Source organism: Monodon monoceros, unplaced genomic scaffold, assembly GCF_005190385.1.
Source record: "Monodon monoceros isolate NGI ecotype Baffin Bay Population unplaced genomic scaffold, NGI_Narwhal_1 Super_Scaffold_20, whole genome shotgun sequence".
NCBI classification, from domain to species: Eukaryota; Metazoa; Chordata; class Mammalia; order Artiodactyla; family Monodontidae; genus Monodon; species Monodon monoceros.
The window spans coordinates 73,010,248-73,020,850 of record NW_021703777.1 but is presented as its reverse complement, the minus strand read 5'-3'; the positions used below and the strand labels follow the sequence as shown (position 1 = coordinate 73,020,850).

Sequence of the window (10,603 nt, the reverse complement as noted above, 5' to 3'; positions counted from 1 at the left end):
CCGCAACAGGAGAGGCCACAACAGTGAGAGGCCCCAGTACCGAAAAAAAAAAAAAAATGAGCAGAGGATTTGAATAGACATTTCTCCAAAGGTGATATACAAATAAGTGACACACATATGAAAAGATTCTCAACATCTCTAGTAATCAGGAAAATACATATCAAAAGCACAATGAGATATCACCTCACACCCATTAGGATGGCCACTATCAAAAGAACAGAAAATAGGAATTCCAAATCAGCGGCACTATTGTTCATTTTCAACGGCAATGTATGATGGTTCCAATTTCTCTGCATCTTTGCCAACACGTATTAATGTCTATCTTTTTAATTATAGCCATTTCAGTGGGTGTGAAGATTAGTGATTTTTAAGCTAATCGGAATAATATGTGCAAATATGACCAACTCACTCCCATTCAATAGTCCTAATTTTTTTTTCAGAATAAATTCCAAAAGTGTAATATAACATAAGAAACTTTCCATGTTGCTATCCCTACCTCCCTATCTCTAGTCTCACCATCTGCCACTTCCCTTTCCTGCACTTTATACTCTAGGGGTACGAATTGTGTGAAGTTTTCTACATGCACTTTGCTACCTCTAACCTCTGAAACTTTGTTTCTGCTTTTCTGTCTGCCTAGATTTTGCCACCTTTTTGCCTAATTTTTACTCACGCTTTAATACTACCCAGGCATTCATTTCTCATGGAGCTCTTCTCTAAATCCCCAGGTGTTATTATCATTTTTTCTACTAGGTATTAGCTTATGAATGTAACAACCCTATGAGGCAGGAACTCTTATCCTAATTTTATGCATAAGGAAAATGACCCTTAGAGACAGTGAGAGATAGAGATATTAGTAACTTGCCAAAAAGTCACACCGTAAGGGAGTGAAGATTGAATTAAATGCCATTCTTCTGTGCTCTCTTAGCAGCCTCTGCACACATGGGTTCGTTTGTTTGTTATTTTATTTTTAATCTTTTGGCTGTTTTGGGTGTTCGTTGCTGCGCACGGGCTTTCTCTAGTTGCTGCAAGCGGGGGCTGCTCTTCGTTGCGGTGCGTGGGCTTCTCATTGCGGTGGCTTCTCTTGTTGCGGAGCACGGGCTCTAGGCGTGCGGGCTTCAGTAGTTGTGGTACACGGGCTTAGTTGCTCCGCGGCATGTGGGATCTTCCCGGACCAGGGTTTGAACCCATGTCCCCTGCATTGGCAGGCGGATTCTTGACCACTGCACCACCAGGGAAGTCCCACACATGGGTTCTTTATCTCATTACATTTTTATTATCTCCTTACATCTCCCAATTCAATCATGCACTCATTTAGCTATTCATTCTCCAAATATTTATTTATAGTTTACCATATGTCAGGCACCGTGGCAGGTGCTAAGGACACGACGTTGATAAGACAGATTCTATATGGGACCTCATTGAACTTAAGAGTCTATAGGGGTGTACAGATGATTCAACTGATGGATATTTGCTATGGTAGCAAGTAGCAGAGGGACCTAATCAGTAGTTAAAGAAGCCTGGAAAAAATGATCTTGAAGCTGATAAGGATAAGGATGACTGGGGAACATCTTTAAGGATGACTGAGGATTAGTGAGGTAAACATCTTAAGGTGTTTGACTTGAGGGTGACATGTAGCATGTCATATTATATAAGTTATCTCTTTTTTAAGCCCCAACATCTAGTGGCTTAAGAAACAAATATTTGCTTTTTTAGCATCATCTGCTCATGGTGCTACCTTCTGCTCCCACCCCTGCCCCCCACCCTGGCTGCCACCCTGATTCACTACCTGTGCAGCTCCGGCCACCTGGCTCCCTGTGCTAGCCACCGATATTTGGAGTTCTTACAGTAACACAGACATTAACAAGAAAGAGCAGTCTGAACTTGATCAAGGTTTGGTTGATGTTGAAGAAGTAGAAGAAGAAACTGGTGAAGAATCAAAAATCAAAGCAGGTCAGCTGACTGTTCAGATGTTGCAAAATCCTCAGATTCTTGCAGCCCTTCAAGAAAGATTTGATGGTCTGGTAGAAACACCAACAGGATACATTGAAAGCTTGCCTAGGGTAGTTAAAAGACAAGTGAACGCTGTGAAAATCCTTCAAGTTAAATGTGCATAGATAGAAGCCAAATTCTATGAGGAAGTTCATGATCTTGAAGGAAAATATACTGTTCTCTATCAGCCTCTATTTGATAAGCGATTTGAGATCACTTATGAACCTACATAAGAAGAATGTGAATGGAAACCAGATGAGGAAAATGAAATTTTGGAAGAACTGAAAGAAAAGGCCAAGATTGAAGATGAGAAAAAAGATAAAGAAAAAGCAGACTCCAAGGGAATTCCTGAATTTTGGTTGACCATTTTTAAGAATGTTGACCTGCTCAGTGATATGTTTCAGGAACATGATAAACATATTCTGAAGCACTTGAAAGATATGAAAGTGAAGTCCTTAGATGCAGACTGGCCTATGAGTTTTGTCTTAGAGTTTCACTTTGAACCCAGTGAATATTTTACAAGTGAACTGTTGACAAAGACACATAGTATAAGTCAGAACCAGATGATTCTGTTCCTTTTTCTTTTGATGGACCAGAAATTAAGGGTTGTACAAGGTCCATATAGATTGGAAAAAAGGAAAGAATTGTCACTTTGAAAATCATTAAGAAGCAGAAACAAGGGACTTGGGGCAGTTTGCACTGGGACCAAAACAGTTTCTAATACTCTTTAATATTTTTGCACCTCCTGAAGTTCCTGAGAGTGGAGATCTGGTTGCTGCTGCTGAAGCTAGCCTTGCTGCAGACCTTGGAAGTCATCACTTTTTACATGAATGTATAATCCCAAGATCAGTGTATACTTTACTGGAGAAGTTACTAAAGAAGATGATGATGATTATGATGAAGAAGGTTAAGAAGAGGATGAGAAAGGGGAAGAAGAAGGAGATGAGGAAAATGATCCAGACTATGACTCAAAGAAGGATCAAAACCCAACAGAGAGAAAGCAGCCGTGAAGCAGGATGTATGTGGCCTTGAGGGTAACTTGCACTGATCTAACTTCAGCTTCCTTGGAAAGGAGGAATTTACATAACTTGAAAAGCCTATTTCAAGTTTTTTGTTGTTGTTTGTTTGCTTGTTTTTGTAGCTTAAAATAAAAATATCAAATTAAAAAAAATGATCTCACAGTTTCTGAGGACAGGAATTTTTTTTTCTTTTTCTTTACTTTCTTTTTTTTTTTAATTTTTGGCCACATTGTGCAGCATGCAGGATCTTAGTTCCCTGACCAGGGAAGAGTGGAAGTGCAGAGTCTTAACCACTGGACCACCAGGGAAGTCCCTGTGGTCAGGAATTTGGAAGTGACTTAATTGGGTAGTTGTGGCTCAGGGTCTCTCATGAGGTTATCATCAAGATATTGGCTGGGGCTGCAGTCATCTGGATGCTTAATAAATTTGGCTGGAGGATCTGCTTCCAAAATGGCTCATTCTCATGGTTTTTGGCAGGAGGCCTCAGTTCCCTACTGAAACCGTGCACCTCAGATTGGGACTTGAACCCACATGCCAGGACTTCACCCCGGCCAAAACCCAGACTGGGACTCAAACCCAAGAGGCTGGGACTTGAACATGGCCAAAACCCAAGGTCTTCCAACTGAGATCACACACCTGGTTTCAGGACTTAATGAAGCTCAGGTTCTTGATGTCTCATTGCAGAAAGAATTCAGTGAGACATAAAGTGATAGGTGAGACGTGGATTTATTTAGAGAGAAACACACTCCACAGAGTGTGGGCCATCTCAGAATGCAAGAGCAGCACCAGGGTATGGGGTTGTCAGTTTTTATAGGGGTGGGTAATTTCACAGGCTAATGAGTGGAAGGAGTATTCTAGCTATTCCAGGAAGAGGCTGGGATTTCCAGGAATTGGGCCATCACCCACTTTTTTTTTTTGCGGTACGCGGGCCTCTCACTGTTGTGGCCTCTCCCGTTGCGGAGCACAGGCTCCGGACGCGCAGGCTCAGCGGCCATGGCTCACGGGCCCAGCCGCTCCGCGGCATGTGGGATCTTCCCGGACCGGGGCACGAACCTGTGTCCCCTGCATCGGCAGGCAGACTCTCAACCACTGCGCCACCAGGGAAACCCCACCACCCACTTTTTGATCCTTATGGTCGGCCTTGGAACTGTCACGGCACCTGCCAGTGTGTCATTTAGCATGCTAATGTAGTACAATGAGCGTATACTGAGGCTCAAGGTCTAGTGGAAGTCGACTTGTCTGCCATATTGTACCCTTTTGGTTCTAATCAGTTTATGTCATGTCCTCAGGCTATGTCGTTCTTTCAAAGGTTGTGTCCTACCCACTTTCTTCCTGTTTCACTACCACATGAGTCTATCCATAGGGCTGCTTGAGTATCTTTGAAATATGACAACTTCCCTAAGAGAGAGCAAGGAGGTCACAATGCCTAATGACCTAGTGTTAGAAGTCATGCAATATCACTTTACCACATTCTACTCATTAGAAGTGAGTCACTAAGTCTAGCCCATATTGAAAGGGGAGAGAATTACACTTCAACTTTTTGAAAGGAGGAGTGCCAAAGATCTTGTAGACATATTTTAAAACCATCAAACATATTCAAGGAAAAAAAAATTCAGCATGGGGCTTTCCTGGTGGCGCAGTGGTTGAGAGTCCGCCTGCCGATGCAGGGGACACAGGTTCGTGCCCCGGTCCAGGAAGGTCCCACATGCCGTGGAGTGGCTGTGCCCGTGAGCCATGGCCGCTGAGCCTGCGCGTCCGGAGCCTGTGCTCCGCAACAACGGGAGAGGCCACAACAGTGAGAGGCCCACTTACCGCAAAAAAAAAAAAAAAAAAAAAAAAATCAGCATGGCTAGAATTAGAGTAAAAGATGAGGGTAATGACTGATGAAGAGAGGACTGGTGAATGATGACAGTGGAAAAATTAGCTGGAACCAGATTCCTTATTTCCCTATTAATCTTAGTGATTTAGTTTTTATTTTTAGGGCAGTGGGAAGTCATTGAAAAGCTTTCTTTTTTATTTATTTTTAAATTTAAATTTGTTTTCATTTTTTAATTTTTTGGTCACGCTGTGTGGCTAGCAGGATCTTAGTTCCCCAGCCAGGGATCGAACCCATGCCCCCTGCAGTGGAAGCGTAGAGTCCTAACCACTGGACTGCCAGGGAATTCCCAAAAGTTCTCTTTTTTAAAGCTTTATTGAAATATAATTCATAAACCATACAAATCACCCATTTAAAGTGTTCAACTCAATGGCTTTTAGTATATTCACAGAATTGTGCGGTTAGCTCTACAATCAGTTTTAGAACATTTTCATTACCCCAAAAAGAAACCTTTAGTTGTTACTCATCCTCCCTGTCCCTAGGCAACCACTAATCTACTTTTTCTCTCTATACATTTACCTATTCTGGGCCTTTCATGTAAATGGAAATGTGGTACTTTTTGACTGGTTTCTTGAAATTATGTTTTCAAGTTTCATCTATGTTGCAGTATATATCAATAGTTCATTCCTTTTTTGTTTTAACAAACATTTTATTTACTTATCTTTTGGCCTTGCTGTGCAGCTTGCAGGATCTCAGCTCCCTGACCAGAGACTGAACCTGGGCCACAGCAGTGAAAGTACCAAGTCCTAACCACTAGACCACTAGGGAACTCCCAATTCTTCATTCCTTTTTATGGATGAATAATATTCCATTGCATGGATATACACATTTTATCTATCTATCTATCTATTAATTGATAGACATTTGGGTTGTTTCTACTCTTTGGCTATTGTGAATAATGTTGCTGTGAACATTCATGTACAAGATTTTGTGTGGACATGTTTTCACTTCTCTTGGGTATATACCTAGGAGTGGAATTTCTGGGTCATGTGATAACTATATGTTTAAATTTTTGAGGAACTTCCAGGCTGTTTTCCATTCATTTGCACCATTTTACATTCCTACTAGCAACATATGAGGGTTCCAATTTCTTCACATCTTTGCCAATACATGTTGTTGTCCATCTTTTTGATAACAGCCATCCTACAGAGTGTGACAAGGCATTTCATTTTGTTTTTAATTTGCATTTTTGTCTTAAAATGTAGATTTTGGGACTTCCATGGTGGTCCAGTGGTTAAGGCTCCGTGCTTCCACTGCAGGGGGAACGAGTTTGATCCCTGGTTGGGGAGCCCGGGATCCCACATGCTGCATGCTGCGGACAAAAAAATAAAATAATAGATTTTGTTATTATTCAGGTATGACAAGGTCAACAGATCAGATTGCCATTGAAAAGACAGCTGTTATGCTCAGAGATCCCAAGAGGAGGTGGCACGCCATGCCATGGCAGAGGAAACCACCAAGTTCAGTCAGGAGGGGAGGGGAATGTGGGTAAGAATTTTATTGTGATTTCTGTGGTAAGCAACAAGTGAGGCTGAGTACGGTTTAGGATTGGCTAGGTTGCATAATTTCCATAAACCCTGGGGCAAAGGGACTGCTCCTAGCTGTCTGGTACCTGGCCGGGGGGAGTAAGATAGGGAAATAGTAGCCTGCAGTAGAAGAGTTTGATAAAGTATGTGATTGAGGATTTGGGCTGTAGATTGGTTGGTTTGTCTATGAAAGGCATGTCTCCAGGCAAGTCGTTTTACTGTCCATAAAAATTGGCTAACCCCGGCAGGGGAGGGGCAGGAGCTTCAGGTCAGCAAGGTCCCAAAATGTCAGAGCATCAGAAACATGCAATTCCCCTGATAGTTAATGTTGTTGAACCCTTTCATATGTTTATTGGCCATCTTTGGAGAAGTGTCTGCTCAGATCCTTTGCCCATTTTAAAATTGGGTTGTCTTTTATTATTGAGTTGCAATAGTTCTTTGTACATTCTAGCTACAAGTCCCTTATCAGATATATGATTTGCAAAAATTGTCTCCTGGGACTTCCCAGGACTCCTTGCTTCCACTGCAGGGGACACGGGTTCAATCCCTGGTCTGGGAACTAAGATCCCGCAAGCCTTGCAATGTAGCCAAAAGAAAAAATAAATTAAAATTATAAATAAATAAATAAAGGTGAGGGGTGAGATCTAGAGCACAGGGAATAAGTAGCCTTAGTTAGGAGGAGAAGTTATGCTGCTCCCATGGAACCAGGAAGGCTGGCAGAAAGCATGAGTGGCCATGTACTGGCCCGCTGGCAGGAAGCTGATGGAGTTCTTCAAAGGAAGGCCATGGCTGCACCCTCAATGCCCATCACAGGGCCTGCTGTAGAGTAAGGACTCAGTAAATGTTTAATGAGCTGAACAGGCTTGGGTTTCTGTCATGATTGCATCATGATTATATCACGATTTCTAGATACGATCTTAGGAAAGTTACTTACTCTCCGTGCCTCATTTCCCGTGAAAGTGGGGATAAAAATCCCAGTCATTGAGTCAGAAACTAATATATATATATATATATATATATATATATATATATATATATATTCACCAAAATCTGTTTCCTTTTCTTCTTGGACACACAGCTAGATAATGCTTTGCAGCCTCCAGTTATGTTAGGCACATACTGACTGGCACATCATTGGCTCTCAGTAGATGCTTAATGAAAGAATATAACTACTGAGATATTCCATTATAAACTTTGTTGTGTCACCAGTTCTTCCTTACCTTGATCCAAGATGACATCTTGTCTGGCCATGGAGGTAGTTAAGTCCAAATGAAAATTTCCTGTGGATGATCTGTTGTAAAGAATATGATTTGTTTTACACAGAACTAACTAATGATAATTAATTTCCCCCTAATTATAATTCATGGAGAAAAGCAGGTGGTATTCTTAATTCCCTGAATAGAACTGGAGGGAAACAGTAGTTGTGGAAAATTTTGCCAGAGTATTTCTCCCCCCACAGGCCCCCCCCATGTAATTTAAGGGTACACTGTTATTAGAAGTAGTGTGAGGGACGTTTTGATTAGAGAATGGGAAAATTGAACTGCCGCTAACAAAAACTTGCTGACTATGGAGGTGGAGTGCTCTAGGGTTTTAGTACCTTAGATGAAGCTGTCAGTGATTCAGATTTTCAACCTCAACTTTTCTGGTTTAATAACGTGGTCAAGTCAGTTACATGAATGCATTAAACAAATCCATGAATTCTCATGCCAACCAATTTCTTGTGTGAATAATTTGTAAATCAGGATGCTAAGTTATCAATTTACAATGATAAACGTAACCAGAGAGCAGGTTGTATGGCTTATCAGCTGCTTGATACACTCTTTCTTGGTAGGAAGATATGGGAGGCCATATAGTTATAATCAGAAAGTTTTCTGGTAAACTGAAATCTGGAGCAAGAAGAGTTAGATGGGTAATCTTAAAGCCCAGGATTATCGAATTATGGTAAGTGAATGTAACCATTTCAGTAGTAAGGACAGGCTTGCTAAGAGAGGGTTGCTTTTTCTCTACTGATATTTTCTTTTTTTTTTTTTTTGCGGTACTGGGGCCTCTCACTGTTGTGGCCTCTCCCATTGCGGAGCACAGGCTCCGGACGCGCAGGCTCAGTGGCCATGGCTCACGGGCCCAGCCGCTCTGCAGCATGTGGGATCTTCCCGGACCAGGGCACGAACCCGTGTCCCCTGCATCAGCAGGCAGACTCTCAACCACTGCGCTACCAGGGAAGCCCTGATATTTTCTTTTATGTGGACTGAGCTAGAATGGTGTAACTCCTAGCTTCTCCCTATTACTTTACCCATCCCAGAGTAGACAGTGACATCTGATTGGTAAATTCAGGAAGAACAACTTAGGCATGGTTGCCTGATTTCCTCTCTTCTCTCTGGACAGTAAGGCTGCTCAGAGAGTACATACCAAGGATTTATGACTTACTTGGTCCAATGTTTTACCCAGGGCTAATTTCTCCATTAGGCCCAGTGGGCCCAGTGTCTAGGGGTCAGGATATTTTCGGGGGCCTTGAAAATGTTTTCATTCAAGTTAAAATGAAAGGAAAAAAACGAACTTGTAGGCTTAAAGAAAATGTTTTTTGTTTTGTTTTGTTTTTTTAAAGGAGATGTTGGGGGTAGGAGTTTATTAATTAATTAATTAATTTTTGCCGTGTTGGGTCTTCGTTTCTGCACGAGGGCTTTCTCTAGTTGTGGCAAGCGGGGACCACTCTTCATCGCGGTGCACGGGCCTCTCACTATCGTGGCCTCTCTTATTGCAGAGCACAGGCTCCAGACGCGCAGGCTCAGCAGTTGTGGCTCTCGGGCCTAGTTGCTCTGTGGCATGTGGGATCTTCCCAGACCAGGGCTCGAACCAGTGTCCCCTGCATTAGCAGGCAGATTCTCAACCACTGTGCCACAAGGGAAGCCCAAAAAAATGTTTTAATATACGGTATTAATATATTTTATTTATATCAGTGCAGTCATAAAATATGTCTTTAAATATTTTTTTATGGAAGAAGGGACCCATAAAGGCAGAAGTGCCTATGGCCCCATGCAAGACCCAGTGTTGCCCTGTGCTGCCTGTGGAATAGGGTGGGGAAGTCTACTTAACTGAGTTGTTCAGGTGACAGATCAGTTTGGTTCTCATAAGCTACAGCCTCCAGTTGGTCCTTATCAGTTCAGGAGATACTTGATCCATCATTTACCTTACACTTGCCCTTTATTCTCAATTTAGACAGAGAAGACCAATGCTATTTACTGGGCTCCCTGAAGACCCCAACATAAATCACAGGAATATATATTTACTGGGAATTCCCTGGCAGTCCAGTGGTTAGGACTCCAAGCTCCCAGTGCCAAGCGGGGGGGGGGGGTTCAGTCCCTGGTCGGGAACTAAGATCCCACAAGCCCCGAGTTGCAGCCAAAAAACCCAAACAAAACCAAACAGAAAAGGAATATATATTTACTGAATTAAATGGAAGGAGACTGGAGAATTTGTATACTGAGCAGGGCTACTCTGATCAATGTTGGTTAATCTCTGACAAATTACTGTTATTTAACTTCCCTCTTCTATGTTCTATGCAGCTGCAAATTCCTCTGTATTTTGGAATCAGCCAAAAGAAAATGAGGAAACTCCTTGACATCATCCTACAAACCATCCTGATTTGGAACAGGTATTTTTCAGCAGTCCATCAAAGCAAATAATGAGAAAATCCTATGCCCTACCATGAACAAATGTCCAATGTAGGACATATTTTGAAACACTCACATCTATATGGGACCTAAAGTAAAATCTGGAACTGTTTTACCTGTGACAAAGGCACTTAGGTGATATTACATTCAGAGAGCAAGTTGGAATGACAACATTTTTTCTAGGAATGATAATGTTTTTCTAGGAAAACAATATTTAATTTTTTTCCCTTATCTAGTTTACTTGATTAAAACTCTGGATATCGGGCTTCCCTGGTGGCACAGTGGTTGAGAGTCCGCCTGCCGATGCAGGGGACATGGGTTTGTGCCCCGGTCCGGGAAGATCTCATATGCCGCGGAGCGGTTGGGCCCGTGAGCCATGGTCGCTGAGCCTGCGCATCTGGAGCCTGTGCTCCGCAAAGGGAGAGGCCACAGCAGTGAGAGGCCCGCGTACCGCAAAAAAAAAAAATAATAATAAATAAAAAATTGTACATACTTAGAGTGTATAACATGATGATTTGATATAGG

The 10,603-nt window shown here is 42.2% G+C and overlaps 1 pseudogene; it reads left to right on the top strand.

Annotated features, from left to right (window-relative positions):
- The first annotated feature begins 268 nt into the window (after positions 1 to 268).
- On the top strand, positions 269 to 2,999 carry LOC114902421 (annotated as a pseudogene).
- Positions 3,000 to 10,603: the final 7,604 nt, after the last annotated feature.